This window comes from Pinus tabuliformis, chromosome 1_2 (assembly GCF_031772625.1).
Source record: "Pinus tabuliformis cultivar Carrire ecotype Pingquan chromosome 1_2, CPIR1, whole genome shotgun sequence".
Classification (NCBI taxonomy): domain Eukaryota; kingdom Viridiplantae; phylum Streptophyta; class Pinopsida; order Pinales; family Pinaceae; genus Pinus; species Pinus tabuliformis.
This window is the reverse complement of record NC_142298.1, coordinates 1,251,600,679-1,251,626,814: the sequence shown is the minus strand read 5'-3', so window position 1 is coordinate 1,251,626,814 and position 26,136 is coordinate 1,251,600,679.

Here is a 26,136-nt window from a genome sequence, read left to right as displayed (position 1 = left end):
AAAATCACAGAAATTGGCTCCTAAGAAGAAAACCCGCTACACTAGGTCTAACCCAGACCTTGATCCATCACCTGAATTTCAAAATCCAAACTTGATTTCAAGAACCCTCAAGAGACACAAATCAGAAGGGACTCTTTCAGATTCAAGTTCTGAAGCAGGTCTTCAAACTGACATTCCAACCCCTGTTAAGGTTTCTCTACATCCTCATACAACTGTCCCACAACCTCCTAGTTCTTCATCCACTTCACAAGGTATCCTTTCAGCCACTCCATCAAATACACATACCCCGCTCATCCCCTTTCCTCCACTTGTCACATTCATTCCTGTTATCCCTATTGTTCCACCAAACATGGCTAATAGATATGCTCCACTGCAGTTACCTGCAAATCCAGGTCCTATGCCCCAAGAGTACCAAAGAAAGATTTCATATTTTGATGGTACTGTCTCTTATCCAACCCTTCAACATACTAAGAAAATGCAGGACTACTTTCAAAATTATGAGATAGATGATGATGGGGTTAGGATGAAAATTTTTGTGCAAAGCCTAACAGGTGATGTAAGAACTTGGTTTAGAGGACTCCCAGTAAATTCCATAGGTGACCCTGAAGCCCTGTATCAGACCTTTATTAACAGATGGGAGAAGAAAAAGGATCCACTTCATATTTTATCTGAATACAATACCATCAAAAGAGGTCCCCAAGAAACTGTCTTGGATTATTGTGCTCGGTTCAACAATGTTTACAATGCCATTCCCCAAAATCTCAGACCCCCACCTGACCTTGCTTTATACACTTTTCCTGATGGGTTTGATTCAGATATGGCATATCAATTGAGAGAAAGAGCTCCTCGAACTTTAGCTGAAATGCAAGACATAGCAGTGAGTGTAGAAGCCAACCTGATAGCTAGGAGAAATAGGACCAGAACTGAAAGAAAGACTACCTTCAAAGAAGAGCCTTCGGGCTGGGATCAGAAATTGGATGCAATAATCACGGGCATGCATAGGTTAGGTGACAGAGTAGAATCAGTTGAGAGGAAGTCATCATGGGAAGTACCACAGAATAATCCTATCAGGAATCCCAATTTTAGAAGAAACCAAAATCCTAATGTTGGCAAGCTCAGCCCTGAACAAGAAATTAGACCCCCATTCCAAGAAAACTATGCCGAAACATCCGCTGCTAATGAGCAGGTAGATGATACCCACATCAATTTGATGGGCCTCAACAATGATCAGCAAGTTTTTCTAAGTCAAGAGGATCATGAAGATGAAGACATCAAGCAATTTCAAACCAAGTCAGGTGAGTCATTTGACTTTAAACAAGGCTATGACACAGCCGTTTATGAAGTTCACAAGCAATACCAGCTAAGGAGCAGAACTATAAATGTGACACAGCCTGAGAAAACAAAAAATAGCCGGCAACCTGAAGAAGCTATTGTCGTTGCGCCTATTAACAAGACTGATTCAATTACAAACGAAGTAGTAGTTGAAGAGGTGACAGAACCATTTTCTTCAAAACAAGAACCAAGGGCTTCACCTCCTTCACAGCATAATCCAAGAAACACTTTGCAAAAGGTAAACAGAAAAGACAAACTTCAAGATCAGAGTGAGAGTCATGAAGAAAACTTAATTAACAAAGAAAAGGTTGTTAAACAGGATACTAAGATCCAATCTGAAAAACCTTTTGACTTAGAAGCTGAAATTGGAAAATTGAAGATAGCCATTCCTCTTTCAGAGCTAGCCAAGCATGACATTTACAAACAACAAATCAAGAAGTCCCTTCAACTGACCCACCATAAAGATGATGTCAATGTATTGGATGACACCCTAGAACTGCTTTTCGGTCCAGAGGTTGATGGAAAGACAACAGTCACTGGAATCCTACCTTTTTATGTCAGCCTGCATGTTCATGATAAGATATTACACAATGCAATGTTTGATTCAGGTGCTTCTCATAACCTTATGCCTAAATCAGTCATGGAGAGGTTGAATCTAGACATTACAAGACCGTATAAGGACCTATTCTCATTTGATTCCAGCGAAGTTAAATGTTTAGGCTTGATAAAAGACCTATGTGTGTCCCTAGTCCAGTACCCTAATAAAACAATCTTAATGGATGTGGTAGTTGCTGATATCGCACCCAAATATGGAATGCTATTATCAAGATCATGGGGAGCTAAAATCCAAGGTTCCCTGCAATTGGATATGTCATATGCCACTATCTCTATCTTTGGGCAACCTAAGAGGTTATACAGAGAGTCACTCATGAAATACATGGTCAGCAGTGAAGAAAAACCTCAAAATTTCCCCATTTATGCAGTCCATTCAGATATGGACTCCTTTATTCTGTTCAATGATGATACACATCCAATGAGTGGTAACAAATCTATCATACTTGAACAAGATCTGCATATGAGTGAGGAATCAAGTCCCCAAGAAATCAAGGTGGTACAATCAAGGGATGAAACTGTTCTAGAAGGCAAATCAGGTGAAAGACAAGAGCTCCAACTTATAATCTCAACTCATAGAGAAAGTGTTGAAACTCCCCTAAATCAAGGGATCTTATGGTTTCTTGAGTTTGATGGATCAGTCAACAAATTAGGGGCAGGAGCTGGAGTGTGGATTCATAACAAACAAAGCAATCATGCAGAAGGTCGAGCCTATAGGCTTAATTTCAGATGTACTAATAATATGGCAGAGTATGAGGTTCTTTTGCTAGGCCTCAAACTGGTAAAATCATTTCAGGCCACAAAACTTTCAATCATGGGAGATTCAGATCTTATTATCCAACAAGTAAAAGGCAACTTTGTCACCAATGACAAAAGACTAAGATCATACAGGGCTGCTACTATTGAAATACTCAAAGCTTTCACTGAATTTCAAATAACCAAAATACCCAGGACTCACAACCTTCATGCTCACAGTTTAGCTACATTTTCCAGTACATGAAAATTGCCTTTTGAACCCAATCACTGTTTTACGGCTGAGATAAAACACAGACCTTCTGTCCCAGACAATGTCAAAGATTGGCAAGTGTTTGAGGATGACACACAAATAAACAGTTTCCTAACCTTGCAGCATGAATTTTCAAGCTTGAACATTGATGTTGACACTGTGAAAGACACACAGCCATTGAGTGAAAAGGACCAAACAGCAATATCACCTAAAACAACAAATCAAATACTTTGTCCAACAAACTTTGACAAGGAGAAAATACAAGAACTTGAACAATTGCATTTCGATGAAGCAGCTGGTACAGAGGCTGAGATCATAGAGCTAAGAGACAACTTTCTACCAACAGGCCTAACTCCATTGGAAGACATTTTTGACTCAAATGACGTTCCTAGAAAACCAAAAATGCAACCCCTTAATGCTGCCATTGAAGAATGCAACATTGGAACTAGTGAAAAACCCAAGATAATAAAATTGTCTGCCTCGTTACCTCCTGACCAGAAGCCTAAATACATTGATCTCTTTAAAGAGTTCCAAGATGTGTTTGCGTGGAGTTATGAGGATTTGAAATCCTATGACACCTCTGTTATTCAGCACACAATCCCTCTCAAGCCCAATCAAAAGCCATTCAAGAAAAAATTGAGAAGAATCAAACCTATGCTCCTCCCTTCAATTGAGAAAGAGGTACAAAAAATGTTTAAAGCTGGTATCATAGCACCAATCAGGTTTTCAGACTGGATTTCAAACTTAGTCCCCACAAGAAAGAAAACTGGGGAGATTAGGCTTTGTGTTGACCTAAGGAATTTGAACCAAGTATCCCTTAAGGACAATTACCCCCTACCAAAAATGGATCACATTCTCCAAAGAGTGGTGGGGGCTTCAAGACTCTCATTACTTGATGGATTCTCAGGCTTTAATCAGATCTTAGTCCACCCTGATGATCAAGATAAAACAGCTTTCACAAACCCATGGGGAACTTTCAAATATGTTAAAATTCCTTTTGGATTGAAAAATGCAGGAGCTACATTTCAGAGAGCAATGGATATTGCTTTTGCCAAAGAGATTCATGAGTTCCTTGTTATTTACTTAGATGACCTCACACCTTTCTCAAAATCTGACCAAGAACATTTAAAGCATTTGAGACAAATATTCATAACATGTAGGAAGTATGGAATTTCTTTAAATCCCAAGAAATCTCTATTTGGTTTGGAAGAAGGTAAGCTGTTGGGTCATATCATTTCAAAGGATGGCATTAGAATTGACCCAGACAGAATACAGGCCATCTTGCAAATGCCCCATCCAAGAAACATCAAAGAATTATAGGCCTTCTTGGGAAAGATTAACTTTTTAAGAAGATTTATCCCAAACTTAGCAGAACTGATCAGATTATTAAACAACATGCTAAAGAAGGATTCAAAAGTGAAGTGGACAGTAGAATCAAGTCAAGCTTTTGAAGGTATTAAATTGGCCCTTACCCAAACCCCAGTTTTAACAAATCCTCAATTTGACAAAGAATTTATTATTTTCTCTTTTTCCTCCCAGCATATTATTGTTGCTGTCTTATTACAGAAAGATGATCAAGGGAGTGAAAAACCCATTGCTTTCTTTAGCAGAGCCCTTAGAGATGCACCTTTGAAATATCAGATCATGGAAAAGCAAGCTTATGCTTTGGTCAAAGCCATCAAAGACTTTAGAATTTACATCCTATATTCCCATGTTATCGCTTATGTACCAAATCGAATTGTGAAAGACATACTAACTCAAGAAAACTTAGAAGGCAGAAGAGGAAAATGGATTGCTAGTATTTTAGAATTTGACATTGAAATAAAACCTACAAAACTGATAAAAGGGCAAGGTTTGGCTAAATTAATGTCTGAAACAAACTTTCAAGCCTTGGACATTAACCAACTGGACAATGAATCGGAGCTGGCGACTCCAAAGATCAACGTAGCCTTTGAACAATCCCTGTGGTATTCTGATATCTGTTACATATTGCAAAACCTGTGTGCTCCCCCAGGATTGTCCATAACCAAATCTAGATTTTTAAAGATGAAGGCTTCAAGATTTTGTGTCATAAATGGTAATTTACTATGGAAAAATCATGAAGGTATACTGCTGAGCTGTTTGAATATGGATGAAACTAACGATGTTATGAGAGAATTCCATGCAGGAGATTGTGGTGGACATTTGTACTGGAAGTCCACTGTGGATAAGATACTAAGGGCAGGTTACTATTGGCCCACTCTGTTCTCTGATGTCAAAAAATTTACCACTTCATGTCACAAGTGTCAGGTGTTTGAGGGAAAAATAAAGTTGCTACCACTTCCCCTAAAGCCTATTGCAACAGAAAGGCCCTTTCAGCAATGGGGCTTGGACCTCATTGGGGAAATTCATCCTTCATCCTCAGGCAAACATAGATGGATTCTAACAGCCACAAATTACTTTACTAAATGGATTGAGGTTGTTCCATGTAGACAAGCAAATGATTCCACTATCATTCAGTTCCTTGAGACTAATATCCTTTCTAGATTTGGTTGTCCTGACAAGATTATAACTGACAATGCTGCTGCTTTCAAATCCAAGAAAATGGTGAACTTTTGCCACAAATTCCACATAACTTTGGGACATTCCACTGCATACTATCCTCAAGGGAATGGGTTAGCTGAATCATCTAACAAAAGTCTTATCAACATCATTAAGAAGATACTAGAAGAGAATAAGAAGAATTGGCACAAGAAGCTCGTAAATGCTTTGTGGGCAGACAGGCTATCAACCAAGAGATCTATTGGGGTCAGCCCATATGAATTGGTTTATGGAATGGAAGCCAAATTTCCTTCATCATTAGGGGTCCCTGTCATGAAGCTGCTTCAGGAAAGTCAAGCTGAACCTAATGACATGCAAAGAATAATAAACCAGGTTATATGTTTGCAGCAAACCAGAGATCAAGTGTATAACAGAGTTCAAATCCTACAAGAGAAACTGAAGAAAGCCTTTGATAGAAGAACCAAAGCTGAAGATTTCTTTGTGGGTGATAAAGTGCTTAAATGGGATTCAAGAAGAGAAGATAAGGGTAAGCATGGCAAATTTGACTCCCTTTGGAGGGGGCCTTTTGTTATTCAAGCAGTACAAGCAAATAATACTTATTTCTTGGAAAATTTGGAAGGCACTGAAGCTGAAGAGGGCCCTGTGAATGGCCGGATGTTAAAGCACTACTTTGATTACTTTCCATGTATATAGCATGGCTTTGCCCTGTACATAATCAGTTGTATATACTATTCTCTTTCAGCCTTTAAATAGTTCAAATCAAGAAGTCTTGTAAATAAGCAGGAAAAGGCTTTCATTTCTGCAAGTTCCACAATGGTCACAGATCCCATTTTTGAGGTCCAGAGAGAAAGTTCGCAAGTTTTGAGAAGAAGACAAAAGGGAAGGCATTCTGACCTGTTGTTCTTGGTCTTTCAAGCAGAAAAACTATCCCCAAGTGGAGCCACTGTTAGCTACCTATACCAATAGGTTTCATTTTTCATGATTGGCAAGGGAAGTGCCAATATGATCTACTTTGGTGATGCAAAGATCTCATATTCTTGTGGAAAACACCTATTTACAGTTGGTTGATGCTGTCCTACTTCTGAATGGGTGATCCAACAGTCTAAGCTGGGTCATTCCATGTTTCAATTGTTTGTTGTAGATCAGAGAAAGAAATCTATCCAAACTGTTCAATCTTGGCAGATAAAGTAGTTAGGTAGAGAATGAAGGTTCCCAACTGTTTAATCTGTGGCCTTGGAAGTAATAAGGGTAGCCTTAGATAGAAAAACAAAAGAAAAATCCAAAGGAAAAGAAAAGGCACATAAGGGTTTGCAAGTCCAAATGCACCCTCCTTGAAGTAACAAAAAAATGCTAGGCAATAGAATGGGTAGGTAGGTGGGGTTGCAGAAGCATGATTTATGACATTTCACTGGCCTAAGCAAAGGAAAAACATGGTGTCAGTGCAGATCTTCCTATTCAGCAGCATTGTAGCAGCAAAATGATGCATGTCTAACTTCCCAGTCATCCCCAATCATATTCCTTGCTAACATCCCAATACTACCTCTGTTCATGAGAGAAATCAAACTCTTTTGTTGATTCTTGTTTTATAAAGAGCCACATTTCTTGTGTAAAATTCTTTTCATTTTGATCTACTCCCTAACTAAGTTTATTTCCTAAAAAACTTAGTATCTATCACTTCCCATTCACATTCCCCTCCAAAACCAAGTACTGACTCTATCTATACTTAACTCCCTGTGCTTCCCCCTCCCTATTACTATAACACTATTGTGTATAAAACCCCAGAAATATGTATATATCCCTCCCCTTTGGCATTATAGCCATATGTCCAAATATGGGACAACCATGCAGAATCCAAGTCTGGTTCAAGATGTTTTGTTCAAAATCAGGGATTAAACTAACCCCACGTTGGTTTAATAACCTAGGCCCTACCCGTTTTCCCTTTACAACCCCTTTGAGCTATTATGTCTAACCCGCGCTATTTGCAAAAAACACCAATAAACCCACTTTATCCCTTAACCCAAAGTTTTTGATTAAAGCGCATTGGAAACAAAAAACATTGGAAAAAACCCATATTTTCTTGGGTTCCCAAAGTCCCGCCCGGGCGCGCATTTCAAGAGATACAATTGTTTATTCCCGGCCCCGCTGCCGTATCGTCCTTTTATTTTATTGACCCGTCGACCGTCGGATCTGGGTTTTCCCATCCGACGGCCCATATCAATATCGGGTCGGCCCCGATGCCCGGACATTACCTCCCGAAAAGTGTCAGAAGGTGACGTCAGGCCAGTGCCACGCGTCGGTCCCAAATCGTATCGGGAGGCCGCCTGCCAATACCGCCACCGTACCATAAGCGGTCCGATAGAACCACTTACCGCCCTCTGTATACCGTCTGCCCACATCAGTGCCCGACCTGCCATCGCTCCAACCTGTCCGCCACCTCATCAGTCCCCGTGGATCACTCATAGGCCGCCACGTCACTCTTCTGTACCCGACCCCACCCAATGACGTCATGCTCACGTCATCCAAAAAAGGTGCCAATAGCCCAAAAAGTCCATATTTTCACCAAAATTCGCGTTTTTTATCACTTTTTCCAAAAAGAACTATTTCCGCTCTCTGCATGTAAATTACGACCATTCCGCCGCCAACCTGCAGAAATCGACTTGAAGATCGTGGGCGCCCTCAATCTGCCTGCATTTGCCACCATTGCCAAAATTCACCAGGTATTTCTCCAAAATCTCCCTTCCGCACCTGGTTTTGTGCACAATTCACCAAAGCAAGCGTAAAAAGAGTGAAAAACACTGTAACCTACAGTAAATCCTCGTGGGCCACCATGTTTCTTCAGTTCTAAGGTCGAAATTCACCTGCAGAAGTTCACATTGAGTCGAGTTTCCATAAATTTACAGTCAGTTCGCGCATTCGTGAACTTAAAACCTTTGCCGCACTAATTCACCGGGAAAACCACCTGTGAATCTCAAATGTCTGCTCATTGAACCCCTTTCAGGGGCATTGTGACTTACTTTCACCATAATTCACCCATTTTCCTCTGCAAATCGCCCTGCTCTTGCAGAATTCACTGCCCTGTGTCGCTGTGCCTACAAAATCAAGCTCAAATCCATTTCCAAGTGTTAGTGAAACATGGAGACCCCAGTTGCACTGAATGTTGCACCTCTTAATGCCCCACATAGAGAGTTGGAATGGCAGGCCCTGGGTGATAGAGATTACCAGATGACAGAAACACTCTCAATGAACACTAAATATAATATCCATGTACTCAATGAGCTGAAGGCCCAGCACCTCAGTGGGACTGATATTCTAGGGATTTGGGACTCCGATTTTCCCTTTTATAACCTCCCTCAAATCAATGTCGTTCCAGATTTAATTCACAGATGCAGTGCCAGCTATGACCCATGTCAAAGAGCTGTCCTCAATACCTCAAGTTCAGTTTTGTTCCATGTCACCCCTGAGGCTATAAATCAAATGCTGAACTTCCATTCTACAAAGCCATTGACTCCTCTTTCCATGAAGGACTTGCTAAAGAAAGGAGGCAAGCTGTCTAGTGCCCAAATTTCAAAGATTAATCAGCTATTCATTGAATCAGGCTCTGAAACTGTGAGAACCCCTCCTATAGGAAATGTATATTTCAATGAGTTGGGCAAGTTGCTTGTAGATTTGATCAGTTATGTCCTGGGTTACAGATCAGCTGAGGATGCTGATGAAACCATTCTGGCAATGATGTCTATCTTCTCCCCTGGACAGCCTCCTGCTGTGCACTATGACTATGCTGCGTACATTGCCGATAAGATTCATGAGCAATTGATGAATCTAGATAGGGAAAAGGTGTTTAGATACACTTCATACATCTATCACTTCTTCCTGTTTTATCAACCTGATGGATTCCCTATTCCTCTCAAGTAGTTTGATGCTTAGGGGAACCCAAGGTCTGTGGTATTTTGGACTTCAGTATTTCACCACACATCTTATTCACCATACAACTACTGTGAGTTCATAGACCTCTTTATCCATCCAGCTATGTCCTTGCTATTGGGTACCCCTCCTCCAAGATTGACAGATGAGATGCAATGGATTCTCCAGCTCTCAAAGGCCTACAGCATTGGGGATTGGTACTTTTATCAAAACCATACAGTAATCAGAATATATGGCTTTGAATTGGCCCCATATAGACTGCCAAGATATGTCCCTATGAGACTCTTTGCCTTAGAATATTTCAGGCAATTTGGAAATGCAGACATGGTCCATTTCCACAACAAAAACAAGAAAGTATAGCTCAAAATTAGAAACCAGTTAGGCCCATTCCTTTATAATAAAAGAGAAGAAGGATGGAAAGAAGCAGACAAGATCCTAGAGGGCCTCCAATTGAAAACTAGTTTCCTCTGGTCACCCTATGACCCCAATCATTTCATTAGTCTTAGAAGGGTCAAGCATAAATTGGCTAGTTATGATCATATAAGGCTGCCTCACATTGAAAAATATGCTAATCTGTTAGGATGGAAAGAGGGCACTTTAGAGGAAGCAAGTCCTGGAGAGGAAATACTACAAAGAGAAGCTAAGAATCTTGAGAAAGAAGCTGACTTGGAAACTTGTGGGCAGGTTTCCTCTTCTTATCAAAGGCAACTTGGAGCAGCTACCTCATCCTCTACAGCCCACCAGTGAGCAGTTACCTCATCCTCTACAGCCCACCAGCAAGTAGCTAAAACTACTCCACAGGCAGCCAGCAAGGGTAAAGAAAAGGAGATGGAGTAGGAACAGCCACCCCCTACAACAGAACATCAAAAAGAGCAGTCGAAGCAGCAAGAAGAAACACCTGAGGCCCTAATTTCTACATAGCAGCAGGCTCAACAAAGTGTGCCTCCTAGGCAGGAAACAATAGTAGAGACCTCAGTGCTCCAAACACCAGTAAACGAAGAAAGAGGTAAGAAGAGGGACAGAGAGCAAGAGACTCCCCTCACCGCATCCACAAATAAAGGGGAGAAAAGGCAGAGGTTAAATCCTCTTTCTGAAGAGGAGATGCCTATTGGGAAATCCTTGGGCATGGGCCCTCCTAGCATGGAAGCATCTGCCAGTTCCTTTCAGCAGGAACAAGAACAAACCCTTGGAGGAGAGGTCAGCTCCTCAAGTCAGCAAACGAGAGCTGAATCAGGCATAAAGCAGCAGTTTATCGACATCAAAAAGAGAAATGAGCCATTCAGGCTCCAACTCTATAATCACCTGCTTAAAATGGCCCCTACAAACCAACAAAGGCTTATGTCAGCATATGACATAACAGAGGGGAAAATGACCATGAGTCATTTCATGCCTACCATGCTGCAGCCACAGTCAACTGCATATTATATAAGGACCAACCTTGAGGTTCTTGCCAAAGACATCCACCCTATGGACCAGATAGAGCTTGACAAGCAAACAGGTGAGATGGTCTATTCAACACTTGCAGACAAGACCTTCCTAGCACATAAGTTGCAAAACAGTCTGCACAATACAACTTCTCAACTTGAGTTGGAGAAAGCATCCTCTGAGGCCAAAGACAACAGGATCAGGTCTTTGGAAGACATCATTATAGAGCTTGGGCATGACCCAAAGGATCCCAAAGCTATACAGGCGCTGCTAAAGATAAGAGATTCAGACATTGCATCTTTGAGAAAAATGATAAATATCCCAGCAACCCTTCACCCTCAAACGGAAGAGGTTGCTCAACAGAGAAAAGACCATGATGTAGCAGCCATGCTGCTAACACTACATAAGCAACTGGTACAAACAGAAGGAAAGCTGCTAGAGACAGAGGCTGCACTTCAGGAGGCATTAAAGCAGAAAGGGGAAGTCCAAAAATCTCAGCCCCCTCAACCAGTGATAAACCTTGAGGAGCCCCCTCGAACTATCACTCCTCCCATAGGGCAGACAGTTGAAACAGGCCCATCAACAACAGCACCAGCAACGACGTCAGAACAGACTCAAAGCCTTGACATGCAGAAGATGATGAAAGAAATTCAGGTCCTAGAGTCACAGTTGGTAGAGCTGAATGAAGCCAAGGAGAAATTGGCCACACTTAATGAGAAATATGACAAATCAAAGCAAAGTGTAGCTGAAAAGGCAAGAGAGGTGAAAAATCTTAAGGAGAAGATAAAAGAGCTAGAGAAAGAACTCAACCTTGAGAAAATAGTGGCCGAGATCAAGAAAGTCCTATGGGCCAATATTGGCCAATCAATAACAGATCAATGGCAGTACATAGAGACCATTCATGAGCACATAGAGCTCATAAGCAGAGCACACAAGGAAAGCCAAAGAGCAAGGGCATCTCTAGGCAATATTCTTGAGATAGCCAACAGAATGATAAATGTCCTTAATAACCGCACAGGCCCTCAGCTGGCAGCAATAGGGATCACCAATAGAACTGGCACCATCTTGATAATAAAGAGGGTCCTCACTTTGAGAAATCTACTGCAGACATTGGATAGAAGGTGCCAGGAGATGCAAACAGAGGTAAACAAATTTGCTAATAAATTCACAGCATTACACAGCCGAGGCCTTCCTAGCTTACTGAACAGCGCAGGAAGGCTCCTATCACATGAAAATTATGCTAAAAGGGTAAACACGTTTGCCACCAATCAGATCACTGTAGGATCAAGCACCCCAGAAGAAGCAGGGCCTGCATCTGGGCAGAGCCTCTATGAGAAAGTGGAAAATTTGTTTTTTATTATGAATGAAATCAGACATTTGTTTGAAGTACCTCCAAATTACTTCAAATATACAGAGGCAGATGAAACATTAGGCACAATTTTGAGGCATCAGTTGCCTACACAGTAATGGTGGACCAGCACGATACAACTATTACTGTAAACATACAGGTCTTCATCAAATTTTGACATCAAAATACAGAGCGGCAGGTTCAGATAGTTGACACATTCACTATGACTGAAAAAGACTGCGATGAGCCAACTCAGCAAAGTAATTCAGCCACGAAAGCAACAGTGACAAGTACAGATGACAGGGCTGAGAAAGCTACAGCACGACAGTGCCATCAAAACATATCACTCAGAATTAATGAAGAGCGCTCAACCGACTCAGTGGCCTCCAAAGGTCAAAATGTTTCTGACAGAAGTAAAGGGTATTCATTATAAATTTAAGACAGCAATAACTTTCATATCTGCTATTTTGAAAGTTGGTGAAACGCATTTATTTATCAAATGACTCAGCGATTCAGATATTTTGTAAAACCGATTGTATATATTTCCCCTCGCATAAGCTTGCAGGGGTTGTTGATTTTCTCTTCAAAAGAGCCTATGTTGTAAATTTCAGAGTTTAATACAGGGAGCTAACGGAATTTCCAAAGTTCTGTGTTGTTTGATGCGTTGTGGTGTGTTTGCTGACTGCTACAGGATTCCTTCATATTTCGTGGCACAATAAGTTTCTTTAACCTTCTTGTTATGTATTTCATTATTTCATAATCCGTTCATGCTCTATGTTTCACAATTTAACAACACAGAAAAAGAATAGTTTCAGGATTTATTCACTGAATACCCTGAACTCAATCTATGCTGTTATGAATGTTTTTCTCCGGTTATAGTTGTAAAAGTGCAATTATTAATTGTTGCACCTTCAGACTAAAACTTTTCACAGAGACTATTATTCAGGAATTCAAATCTGCTCCTAGGTGACATGTCTCTTTCTCACGTCATCAGCTTAGTGAAAAACTCTTAATTGCCTTTCACTGGCTAATCATATTTCATCACCACAACCTTAAGTTTGTTTCATAACATATCCGAAGGCCCTGCAGTTCCAAGCAATCTCACTCAACACCTCAAACAACCCACAATCACAGACTCCATTGCCCAATGGACTGAAACTGTCTGAAAATCTCATCTTAGCCACTGAAAGACATCATTCAACCAAAATTTAAGTCAAAACCCATACCTCATAACTAGCCTAAGATCCTCAAGAAAGTAAAAAACCAAAGAGATAGCCCTCTCTGATTGCAGGTTGGCTAGAACCTGTAATCCAAAGCTTGGTTAGTGGTTACCCCGGCCGTATTCCCTCGGGAGTCAAAGGGAACAACCTGGGTGTTAACAAATGCCGAGAAAATCCAAATCTACAATTCATTCTAAGAGTAAATCTCCCTCCACCTCACCTCCGACTTCTCCCTTGCATGCTCAAACTCCAGTGTTCAAGCGAGAAGTTGTGGAAACAACCACCACTGCTCAACCCCAAAACATCTCAGATAAATCAACCTCAGAATCTCCTAAAGTATAGTTTCTAATCCAAAAACTTCAAGGATTCTCGATATCACCACAGAAATCTAAGCCATCACAAGGCAGTGTGACTTCACAATTCGTTCCTTCTCACCCCCTCACCAGACTCCAGAGTGAAAATCTTGGTATTGAACCTACTGAGTTACCTTTGCCTAAAAGGAAAAGAGCAAGGAAGACTATTGAAGGATCTGATAGTGAAACTTTCTCATCATCATAATCCATTTTATCTTCTCCATTGCAAAGTCAACCATCCACTCCTCCACTCCAAATTGTCGTTCAACAGGGAACTGCAACTTCAACATTCGTTTCCCATCCATCTCAAACTTCATTTGCGCTATCATCTACTAATATCTCGACAATGGCACAGAACCCATGGAGCAGTCCTAGTGCAGTCGCCATGCCTGCACCTTTAAACCCATTGCCAGCTCATCCTGAAAAATGGTTGCCAAAATTCAATCCAGATGCAGGCATGCAGGCAGATGAACACATAAACAACTTCATGTTGTTAGTCAACTTAAATGGAGTTACTGAGGAAGATGTGGTTGTTAAACTTTTGCCTTATACCCCACAAGGATCAGCTAGGTCTTGGTACTTTTCTCTACCATCAGGATCCATAACTCGCTGGAATATTTTTCAAGAACAATTCTTGACTAAATATGGTGATGACAGATCTGTAGCAACATTGATCAATGATCTTTCAAATATTAGAACAAAGTCTAGAGAGCCTATTATTATAATACCTCAGACAAAATCTGGGAGTAATTGATGCATCATCTTGCTATTGACACTTATCTGTTTCAAAGAAAAGTGGGTGTATGCGAGTTTCATGAAGCGTATCCGCATACATATGTAGGTTTCAGTGGATATAGTCGCGTATATGTTGGGTTGAAGAAAATTAGTGGGCTAGACTCAGGATGAAAAGAGTCTAATATGGGTCTGACAGAGACCATCTGGCACAAGTTCAGGGGGAGCATATACTTCTAATAATGCATTGTTGGCATTACCTTAGAAGATCTTGGTGGAGCAGTTGCAGAGGGAGATCATGGTTGCCAATCTGAATAAGGATTGACAGATTTCGCTGATGTTAGTTGCTAATGACTATCATAGTCTTGTCTTATATATTTAGCCTCTATGTCATGTATTTCTTTTATTATCAAGGTCATGTAACAACCTATTTTGGTTTCCCCACTATGCCTGGGATGGATGATGTAATGTTCTTGTTTTATCATGTGTAATCTTTTGGTGGATCCCCACTTGGTTGGGTGGATGAGTCAATCCCCACTTGGTTAGGAGACGAATGTATGTATGAGTATTTGGTGATAGGAAGGTCATTTATGATGTATAGAGTCATGTTCTTTCTTGTATAACATCTTTTTGCAGACCTTGCCTATAGTCAAGGGGAGCATGGACAACACAACAGAGCAGAGATTTCAACATGTACTCAGGGGGAGCATAACCCTTTGCTCTTGATGACAAAGGGGGAGAATGACTTTAAATATCTTGGGGTTGTCATCAAGTCTAAAGGAGGATATTTTTCACATTATGACACAGGTTTGGCACTATGGCACAGGTATTTTCCTTGATGGAAACTCACTCAGTAAATCACTAAGATGACAGTTCAGGCTCACAGGCTCTCAGAATAAAGAAAAGGAAGGTATACGCAGGTTCCTGTTGACGAAGTCACGTATACACACGGGATAGCTGATCCAAAGTCACATATACATATGCATGCACATTCATGCAAGGAAAAGTATGTATATGTGGGAAAACTTATTTTTTAGTCCATTGTATTTAGTCCTTGGTATTTGGACCATGGTATCTCGTCTGAAATGTTGAACCCAGGTATTGGGTCCCAAGTATTGGTTCTAAGTGGTTTTGGACCATGGTATTGAGTAAGGCCTAAGACTATAAAAGGGGAAGGAGATCATTAGGCAAATGCACTCAAGGATTGAATATCTTATGAAGGACAAGATCTAAAATTTTGGTCTTTGGGTTATGGTGTATAGCTAGATCTGAATCAAGGAGGAACCTGAGCGCTAGGAGAAGGATAAGTTCTATTGATGGGTCAAGGTCTTAAGGCTTAAAGAGAAGTATCTTTGTGTGATTTTCATCCGTTATATTTGGCGCATGACTTGATCTATAAATCTGATAATCTGGGTATAATTGATGTCTAAATAGTTGAAAAGGGTAAATTATCTTTTATAGATCTGTACGCAGGTTCAGCATAGCGAAGGCGCGTATATACGCTGGTTCGGTAATTGAAAATTGTGTATATGCAGGTTTTCCTTAATATAACAGTGTATTCACACAGGTTCTACATATTAAAGTAGCGTACATCTCTTAAAATATGTTTTAGCTACTTCTGTTCACTACTGTAGTGTTCTGGGTTCAGGATTGGTTTCTGGTTACTGTTATTGAATTCTGGTTACAGCATTCAGAAAAGTGATTGTTTGATTCATTTTTGGTGAGTACATAGGAGAATGGTTGATGCAGGTATATTTGAAGTCTAATTGATGGATCCAGTCTGAAAATTTATGAAACGTGGTCCTTGGAAGAAAAGAGAAGGTTGTAGCCTTCTATATGTTAGCACCTACGTACAGTACATCGGCTAGTACAAGAGCTAAGGGGGTTGTAGCTCCCTTCCAGGAGAAGCTGGAGAACGAGAGAAGGTTGTAGCCTTCTGTAGGTAGAAGCCTGTGTACTGGTATAAGACTACACTACTACAAAAACATTGTAAAAAGAAGTTTCTAATTAAAAGAAGATAGAGACGAATTGCAGTAGGTGGTTTTCACCCACATTGGGTTTCCACCTTATATCTTGTGTTCTTGTGTGTGAGTGTCTAAGTTCTGTTTTACTGTTCCTGGTTACTGTTTATATGGTTATGATGCACAAATTAATGATCAACATCTGAAGAATAAATTAAATTATAAGTCTACAGGTTATACGCTAGTTTCCTTGACTGCAGTTGCGCATATATGCAGTTTTCACTAACTAAAGTAGCATATACAAATCTGATTGTGAAATGAAAAATAATTGACTTGATAATACTGATTCAGCTCCCCTCTCAGTATTATTTCCAACAGGCTTCCAAGACTAGTAACTCAACCCAAGTTGTTACAGGACTTCTAGAGCGTTTGTCCATCTAGGGCTTCCAGGAACTAGTAACTCAACCCAAGCCAAGGAAACATGAGCCCAAAGTGCTTCCATTTCACTTTAACTTGTTCAATTTCTTGGTTCAGGAGCATGATCATATTTCTCTGCAAAATTCACTGTGATTCTGACTAGAATTCTCCTTCTAAATCCACCTGCAATACATACCAGTCAATCACATGATCGACATCTTTAACATAATTCTTAAGAAATGACACATGGAAAACATCATGGAATATCACTGTCGGAGGCAGTGAAAGTCAATAGGTTACTGACCCAATCCTTTCAATAACCCTGAAAGGTCCACAAAGCCGAGGTTCCAATTGGCACATGACCCAATCCGCAAGGAGCTCTTCTTAGGGTTGATGTACAAGGACACCTATTCCCCAACCTAGAACTCCTTGAACAACCTATTCCGATCTGCATAGCTCTTCTACCTATCATATGCTTCTTTCGAATTCTTCTTGATTACCTGCATTTCTCACTCCATGTCTTCCAACATGTTCGGTCCAATCAACACCATGTTAACTGGATCACTCCAACATATGGGAGTATTACAACTCCACCCAGACAATGCCTCAAACAGAATCATCCTTAGTGACTCTTAGTTCCCATTGTTGTAAGCAAACTCTACCAGTGGGAGGTAATCTTCTCACTTCCATTGTTGATGCATCACATACATCCTCAACATGTCCTCTAATATCCTATTGACCCTCTCTGTCTATCCATATGTCTATAGATGATAACCTGTACTGAAGGCCAACTCTATGCCCAAACCTGCGAATAACTCCTTCCAAAACTTGGAAGTGAACTTCGCATCACTTTTTGACACAATCTTCTTCGGGACTCCATGAAATCTTACCACATCCCTGATGAATACCTCTACTACATCACTTAGTGAGAATGTAGACTTCACCAGAATCAAGTGCACTACCTTTGTCAATTTGTCCACCACTACCATGATGGAATCATGTTGTCTCTATGTCCTCGACAAACCTGTGATAAATTCTAGGGAAGTGACCTCCCATTTCCAGTGTGGAATCAGAATTGACTGTAGTAGTCCATGTGTATGCTTACACTCTGCCTTTACTTGTCGAAAATCCAAGCACCTAGCCACAAACTCTATTCTTCAAATTTGGCCAATAATATAATTTATTCACTACTGTCAGTGTCTTCTAATAACCTGGGTGACCTGAATACGGTTTCACATGAAACTCCCTCAAGATCACCTTCTTGAGCTCACTTCTATCTGGCACATATATCCTGTCCCTAAATCTAACCATCCATCTTCCGTGAGACGATAGTCCACATCCTATGTACCTGTATCTGTACCTATACCTGTACCACTAACTATACATGTACCCGTACCACTATCTGTACTTATACCACTACCTGTACATGTACTTGTACCACTTCATGTAGCTGTACCTGTACTTTGCTGCAACCTGTGCACAATCTCCATATACCTGTCATCCTGCTGACCTGCCTGCAAGATCCTATCCTATAAATTTGTCCCATAGGATCTCATAACTGTTATATGATTTACCTATATCCACCTACTAAGAGCATCTGTCACCGTGTTCTCTTTACCTTTGATATAACTAATCTCAAAATCGAACTCACTGGTCTTGGCCAACCACTGAGCCTGGCAACCATTCATATTTGGTTGGTCAAATAGATACCACAGCCACTATGATCACTCATCAATACAAACCTCCTACCAAGAAGATAATGCATCCACATCTTCAATGCATGTATGATAGCTTCCAACTCAAGATCATGTGTTAGATAGTTCTATTCGCGCTCATTCAATTTCTGTGTGTCATAGCATACCACCTATCCATCCTACATAAGGAATCCAATAAGTCCTCTTTTTCAAGCATTGATACATACTACAAACTCTTTGTCCATATTTGCAATCTTTAATAATAGAGCATGTGTCAACAATTGCTTGAGATGCTCAAAATTGGTCACACACTCCTCCGTCCATTCAAAACTCTTTCCTTTCCTTTACAATGATGTGATAGGATAAGAAGTTTGTGATATGTTCCTGATGAACCTCCTGTAATATCTTGGTAACCCCATGAAAGAGCTCACCTCATCTACATTCCTGGGAGCTGCCCACTCCATCATAGCTCCTACCTTTTATGGGTCCACTGTTATGCCATCCTTGGAAACCACATGTCCAAAGTAGTGTACTTCAGTCTGAAAGAAACTACACTTGTTGAGATTAGCATACAACTAATTCTCTCTCAGTAACCTCAACGCTGTTGCTAAATGATCGACATGCTCTTCTTGATTTTTAGAATATACCAATATATCATCAATGAACACAATAACAAACATGTCCAAATGTGGTCGCAACACACTATTCATCACTTACATAAAGTTAGATGGAACATTAGTTAAACCAAATGGAATTACAACAAACTCATAATTCCCATACCTAGTTCGGAAATCTTTCTTGTAGATGTTCTCTTCTCTAATGCGTACCTGATGATATTCGGATCTCAGAGCAATCTTTGAGAACATTGTTTCTCCCTTTAGCTAATCAAACAAGTCATCAATCCTTGGTAATGAATAATTGTTCTTGATGTTCACTTTATTCAAATACCTATAATGAATGTACAACTTGAAAGTACCATCCTTCTTCCTCAAAAATAGTATCGGTGTGCCCCATGGTGATACACTTGGTCTAGTGTATCCTTCAACTACAACTTCAATTCTACCAACTCTGGAGTGCTCATCTTAGAAGGTGCCTTTAATGTCAGAGCTACCCCTGGCACCAACTCAATAGAAAATTCTACTTCCCTGTGAGGTGGAAACTCTTAAATATAAATAAGAAATACATCCTGAAACTGCTGGAGAAGTGGGTATCTACTCAAAACATCTGCATCCTCAACTTCCTAACCTTTATCACTAGAAATGTGCATTGCAAATAAAACACACCCTTTCCTACGACTATGCTTGGCCTTCATAAATGTCACCATTCTAACTGATGTTGCTTTCTTCTTACCCTGCAAGACTCTTTTTTCTTCATTGTCATCCAAGCACATAACAATCCACCTTGGTTCTATGAAGGTACAACCAGTCCATTCCCAACAACATACTGTATGATACCAATAGTAATACATTCAAATGTGTTGAGGTAGGCATACCATTCAAATCAAATGCACAAGCTCTTACCCAATGATGAAATCACTTCTTTGTACCTATAGCCAACTGCACTAACCAAGACTTTACTTGCACTTCTTTATTCAAATCACACTTATCCACTAGTTCAAGATTAACATAACTATAACTAGATCTAGGTTCAATCAAAATAGAAACAACTTGATCACAAATCTTACCATCCATCTCGATAATAAATTCTCGGTGACCTACATGTGTGTTATCCAATGATGCATAGCTCCTAGGAAAACTCTAGCCAACATCTCTCGCTGTCTGTGCCTCATGAGTACTATAGATCTGCGGTCTACCACTCTGATGCTATGGACAATCTCTCATGTGAGGATCTTTGCCACAAGTCCAACACTGTAAAGGCTTCCAGCCTTCATCCTTATTTTAATCCTCAGATCGAAGTCCCTATACTTTGTAAGATGCATTGAACTTCTTAGATGGCATTACATTCTCTCTGTTACTTGTATCCTAAGGTCTTGTTCGCTTCTTGTCCCATGTTACTTTGTTCTTTGCATTACCTTTCTAGTCCAGCTTAGTATCAGATTTGTGCTTCGATTTCTCATAGAAAATATTTAGATTTCGGATGTCCTCCTTCAATGATCTAGGCTCATCAAACGCAATCCTGTCTTTGGATGCAATCAATAATCCACTAGTGAATCTCTCAATCTTGACCTTCTCCTCCTTAAGGTAAGACACATACCTTAGTAGCTCTAAGAACCTACTAATGTACTCATATGTCACTGATCCCATCTTTAGCTCATAGAATTATTTTTCCTTATCATCAAAGTATCTCTCTGATAGGTACTTCTTCTTGAATAGTCTCTTGAACTCACTCCAAGTGAAGTCCTCCTCATGAATAACTTTGATATTCTTGACATCTTCCCACCAAATATCTACTTTACCTTTGAGACTGAATGTAGCTATTCTTGCTTTCATGTTCTCCGAATAATCATGCAACTTGAAGAACTTCCTCATAGCAGGCAACCATGCCTCTACATCATGTGATTTCTTCATCTCTCCATCAAATGTAGGTGGTTTTTCTTTCTTAAACACCTCTGGAAATATCCCTTGTCACTCATCCTATACGGGTGATAACGATGTTGATCATCATGCATGTCATAACCAAAATTACAACAATACATGCATCCATCACCTGCTGTTATAGACATTTTTGTGCCTCGCGTCAAGGAGCATGGAATGTCAATAATTACAGGGATCCTCAGTCCCTAAACATGTTGTTCTTACCCCTAAAAGAACAAGGTCATCAACCAACAGCACTTCAAATCAGTTCTCCACCTGAAAACACTTCAAAACAGGCTTATTTTGGATCATGTCAGCTGCTTAGCTGAGCTTCTGCACTGGAATGCAACTGTTGCTCCTTGTACCTGCGCTGGAAGTCAAGATTAATGAAGGCTACCTGCGCTGGGCGAGATTGGCCAAGTGGCACAGTCATCTTGCAAGGTGTCAATTGCCCAGGAAGCTTCCAAAATGACACTTGGTTCATGAGATTCGCCCTGTGATGAGTAAGAGGTACTTGATCACCATGTGTAAGCAAGGATCTCCAAGTGGACACAGGAACTGAAGATTAGCTGAAGAGGGAGAGGACACAAGGCAGCTTCATGTCAGTCTCAAGCTGACTCATCCTTTCCTCTTCTCTCCTATATATAGAGCTCTTCTATGAGGTCTATAGAGGCTGGAATTTTGTATAAGCAAGGAGGTGTTGTTGGTTTGCATTCAGAGCTATTGGGTGATTGTTTTACTAGAGGTGAAGAGGAGAGTTCTTGCTGCCGAGGAGGTGCTGCTGGATTGGGGCCATCATCATTGGTTGTAACTTCCTCAGGAACCCTGTTACTTTCTATCAATAAAGTTTGCATGTTCTCCTATATACTTGTCTTACATAGATGTTTTGTGTTTACATGTATATTTGATGCAACCTAATCCATGCTTCAGTTATGAGTACATGTATCTTGTAGTTTTCTCTCTTGTTTTGTGCAGGTTCTGTGTGTAGCTGGATCGGCTAGGAGAGCAAAGAGCTGGGAACGAGATACAAAGAGAGAAGGACAAGGATCGACTAACCGAAAGACACCAGGTTGGTTGACCTTCTTTTCATTCTCTCTCTATTTTCATAAAGTAGAACATGGAAACTTTACATTCAGTTGTTGCTAAAGACTGTCACCTTTAGAGTAGGGTTAGTGTCATCCGCATCTGATACTTTTCCCCACAACAAACTGGCGACTCCGCTGGGGAGCCTAGTATCTTGTTGGTGTTTGTAGTATTTTGCTATTCATTTCTTGAAGAAAAGAGTACCAAATCGAAAAGCTTTTGACTATATCAAAAGCGAAGTAGAGGGTCTGCTACTCTTGCTCCTTTGCTGAGAAAATTCAAGATTTAAAGAGCTAATCTACAAATGAATCATTACTCTTTGTGATAGATCTTCATCCTCTTGATCATCCCTTAGCCTGTACTTGACCTATGGCTTTTTATTTCAGCAAAAACAGTGCATTTTTGAGCTTTTTATGACCCGGAATTCTTTGCAGACGTAACTCTCGTAAGTCAGTGCAGGTTGTCCACAGGCAGTCTACATTACAGCGTAGGTACTCCCTTCGGGAACTGCGCTGAGAGTGAAACTGGCAGACTAGCACCTGCGCTGGTCTAGTTAGCCTTAGTCTAGCTCAGCTTTCCCTTTGTGTCTTGGCCCTGTTTTCACTGTTTTTCTTGCTGATTGCTTGCTGGTCATTGTACTTGCTGTAGACCACTTCTCCTTGACATTATTTCGCCTCAGTTGTGTGATGAAACTGTGAATGTTCTTTCAGTATTTCTTGTTTCAGTTCCAGTTTCCCATTGTGAAAAGCGAACCAGTATAGCTGTGACCTCTTAGATCCTGAACTGTAAAAGTGTCTTTGTGATCTTATGAGTTAGTTGTATTACTATTCATGGCTGTTTGAGTTTGTTTGCTGTTCATATTATGGTTTGAATTCACATATTTTTAGTGTTAAAACAAGTACCTGTAAGGTGTCTTTTGATTTTAGACGAAACTTGTTTGTTTACGCTTCAAAATTGAATTCGAAAGTTACACAACAATTTCCTTTTTGTTTACATCAACATTAAAGGAAAAGAAAAGAAATACATGCATCTTGCATTTGCATTTTTGATAAGTTTGGGTGTCTGATCTAGGAGAAAGTGCATTAGTTTGTGCTTTGTGCTCTGTGTGGAAAGATATTGTTTTTCTCTCCCTTCAGTAGCTAGGATTTTCAAAGCTAAAAAGATTATGAAAGCTTGCTTATCATTTTAGCTGCATTTAGGAATTTGTACCAATACATCTCGTGGTGATCCTGAAAGACAAACTGATAAACAAGATCAACTTAAAATATATTGAATGAATCTAAAAACGCATTGTAACATAACGCTCACAATAGAGGTCTAGGTAGAGACGTGTTCCGGCGTCGTTAAACGTAGTGACTGTCAATCTCTACGAAGGTGGGTGATTCCTCCTGAGGGACGATAACACTAATAGGGATTTGAGCTCCCGCGTACCGTCGCGTATATTGGGAGACCCCTATAGGAAATTATCCTTTATCCTTAGGAAGCCGTGTCGACCGCCCTACTGATCGCGATGCAGTGAACACAGCATTCACGAAGATCGACCACCCGTACCGTAAAACGTATTCTGTGGTTTCGCGAAAGGTTTGGCACACCCTCTGCCTAGATCTCCAGAGCAGTTTCTTTTGGCATTTTTCAAACTCTATAACTGAAAAGGTCCAACCGAGCATTTGTCACTTCGGGCTCGTTAATACATCGAAGGTGACTAGAGTCATCTTTAGCTTTTTCTCGACTCTTAAAACATGAAAAAGCAAAGTTGTGTCTAAAAGCGTCTAATAAAATTCATTCAATACGGAAACATAATTCCCTTTTTTGTATTTTAGTTGATCAAGTAATCCGCAACCGTGGAGGAAAGTCAATTAAAACCCCGTCGTTCAGGGAGACTTGTGGGTCGACCATCTTTGTCTCCGGAACCGAAAGTAGTACGAGCAAAGCGATCTCGCTGGACCAGGTCAAAATCTCCTTTTAAAGTTAGAACGGAAGTTCCAACAACATCTGAGATTCTGGTCACTCCCGATATTTCTGGAATCCCTGCCTCTATTGAAGAAGTTCAACGGCAACAGAAGGACAATTGTATTGATCCTAGTCTGAAAACAAGTACTTGCTTAACTGAACCAGTTCCATCTGAAACCGGTCCACAGAGTCTTGTTGTTCAAACAACTGTCGCTGTCGAAACAACCCTTTCTTCGGCACCAGAAATCTTTTACGGACCTGACGGTCTTCCTCTTCCTCCTGGTCTGATTGCAATAGAGGAAATAGTAGAGGACCAGCAAGCAAATACTCCAATTCATTTTGGAGTAGGTACCCCTCTTTTTCCTTCTGCATCAGAAGTTTGTCTATCGCCACCGGAAGTTCCTGAAGAATCGTTAGGAAGTTTATTGGATAGACTTAAAATGTCTGAACAACCGTCGACATCTAGGACTGTGCCAAATGACACAGCGATAGCAGAAGCTCCTGCTACCACTCCAACGATGTTTGCCGGCATACCATCCGTCCCAACTAGTTCTCATCAACTAGAAGGAGTCCACCCAGGGACTATTATGACAACTTGGTCTGTTCCAGTTTGTTCTACCGGTATAATACCCGGTAATTCTTATGTTGAAACTAGACAAATTGATCCCTTTGGGAATCAGTTTAGACCATCCAATCCTCAAAGGCAATCTATGCCCGTGAGTTCCGGATTGTTACCGTATGGGGGGCAATATGCCCTTTCACTTCCTCTTCCGGGAGGATACCCATACGGCAGTTTTCAACCAAATTCAGGTTTGACTGAAGTAACGACGGGTAGTTGGGTACCTATGTTACCCCAACAACCAAGAGTTGTATATTCTATGCAACAATGTGTACGTATGTCTAGCATCCCGACGACGCCAGCTATTGTAACAGTGTCGCAAGTTCAATCGATGCCTGTTGTATGTCAACCACAAGTTGTAATGCAACAGCCAATTGACCCTGCAACACAACCACAATCGCCAACTGCCGGGACGACACAGATACAAACGGGGACCATAACCCCACATCTTGGTCCGTCGGTTAGTATCGCACAGCAAAACATGGCTTCACAACCATGGATGGTGCAATACCAACAACCTCAGTTTCAACAGGTGTACCAGGGGTCTGAGCAACAGATATTTGCAAATAGTGGGCAACCCTATATTCAGAATGGGTTAAGCCAACTACTTTACAGTGGCCAAGCCCACCAACCATATCAGTCATATCAACATCAGTTGCATTATACTGGTGTGCAAAGACCTACTGCTCAAGCGATTCCATCGTATCCTGGGTACGCCTCGCCAAACCTGAATCAGCAGTTGCCATTTGTGGCGACCTTAGAATTACCAGATTTACATCGATTGACGAACGATCCAATCGCCTATGCCCATTGGTGGCCAGCGATTCCTCACAAACTTCCTTCGGACATTCCTAAATTCAATGGAAATCCGGGCGAAGACCCGTCGAATCATGTGATGACATTCCATCTGTGGTGTTCGTCGAATACCCTGAATGATGATTCAATAAGGCTTCGCCTTTTCCAGAGGACATTGACTGGTCCGGCGGCCAAATGGTATATTGAATTACCTAGAGCCTCTTTCGACAATTTTAGCTCCCTAGCCACGACTTTCTTAACACACTTTCAGTTACCTATAAGGTACGAAACTGGAACTGAGATCTTGACCAATTTCAAGCAGACAACGGCCACACATATATCTGATCATATACATGAGTGGCGTCGTCGTCGCAGAATGGTAAAAACCTATGTTCCAGATCAGCTATTAGCTGAGTGGTTTATAAAGTCGCTTCTGCCGGCAATTACAGAAGATGTGGCCAAGGGGGGTGTCGTAACAGAGGAGCAGGTTATTGCTCGTGCTCAATATTTGGACTTAGTATATACTCAGTCGGGCACGCTCTATGATAAGATACCTGATGCCCCCAGACCGGAATTTTCAATCCCTCCTCCTC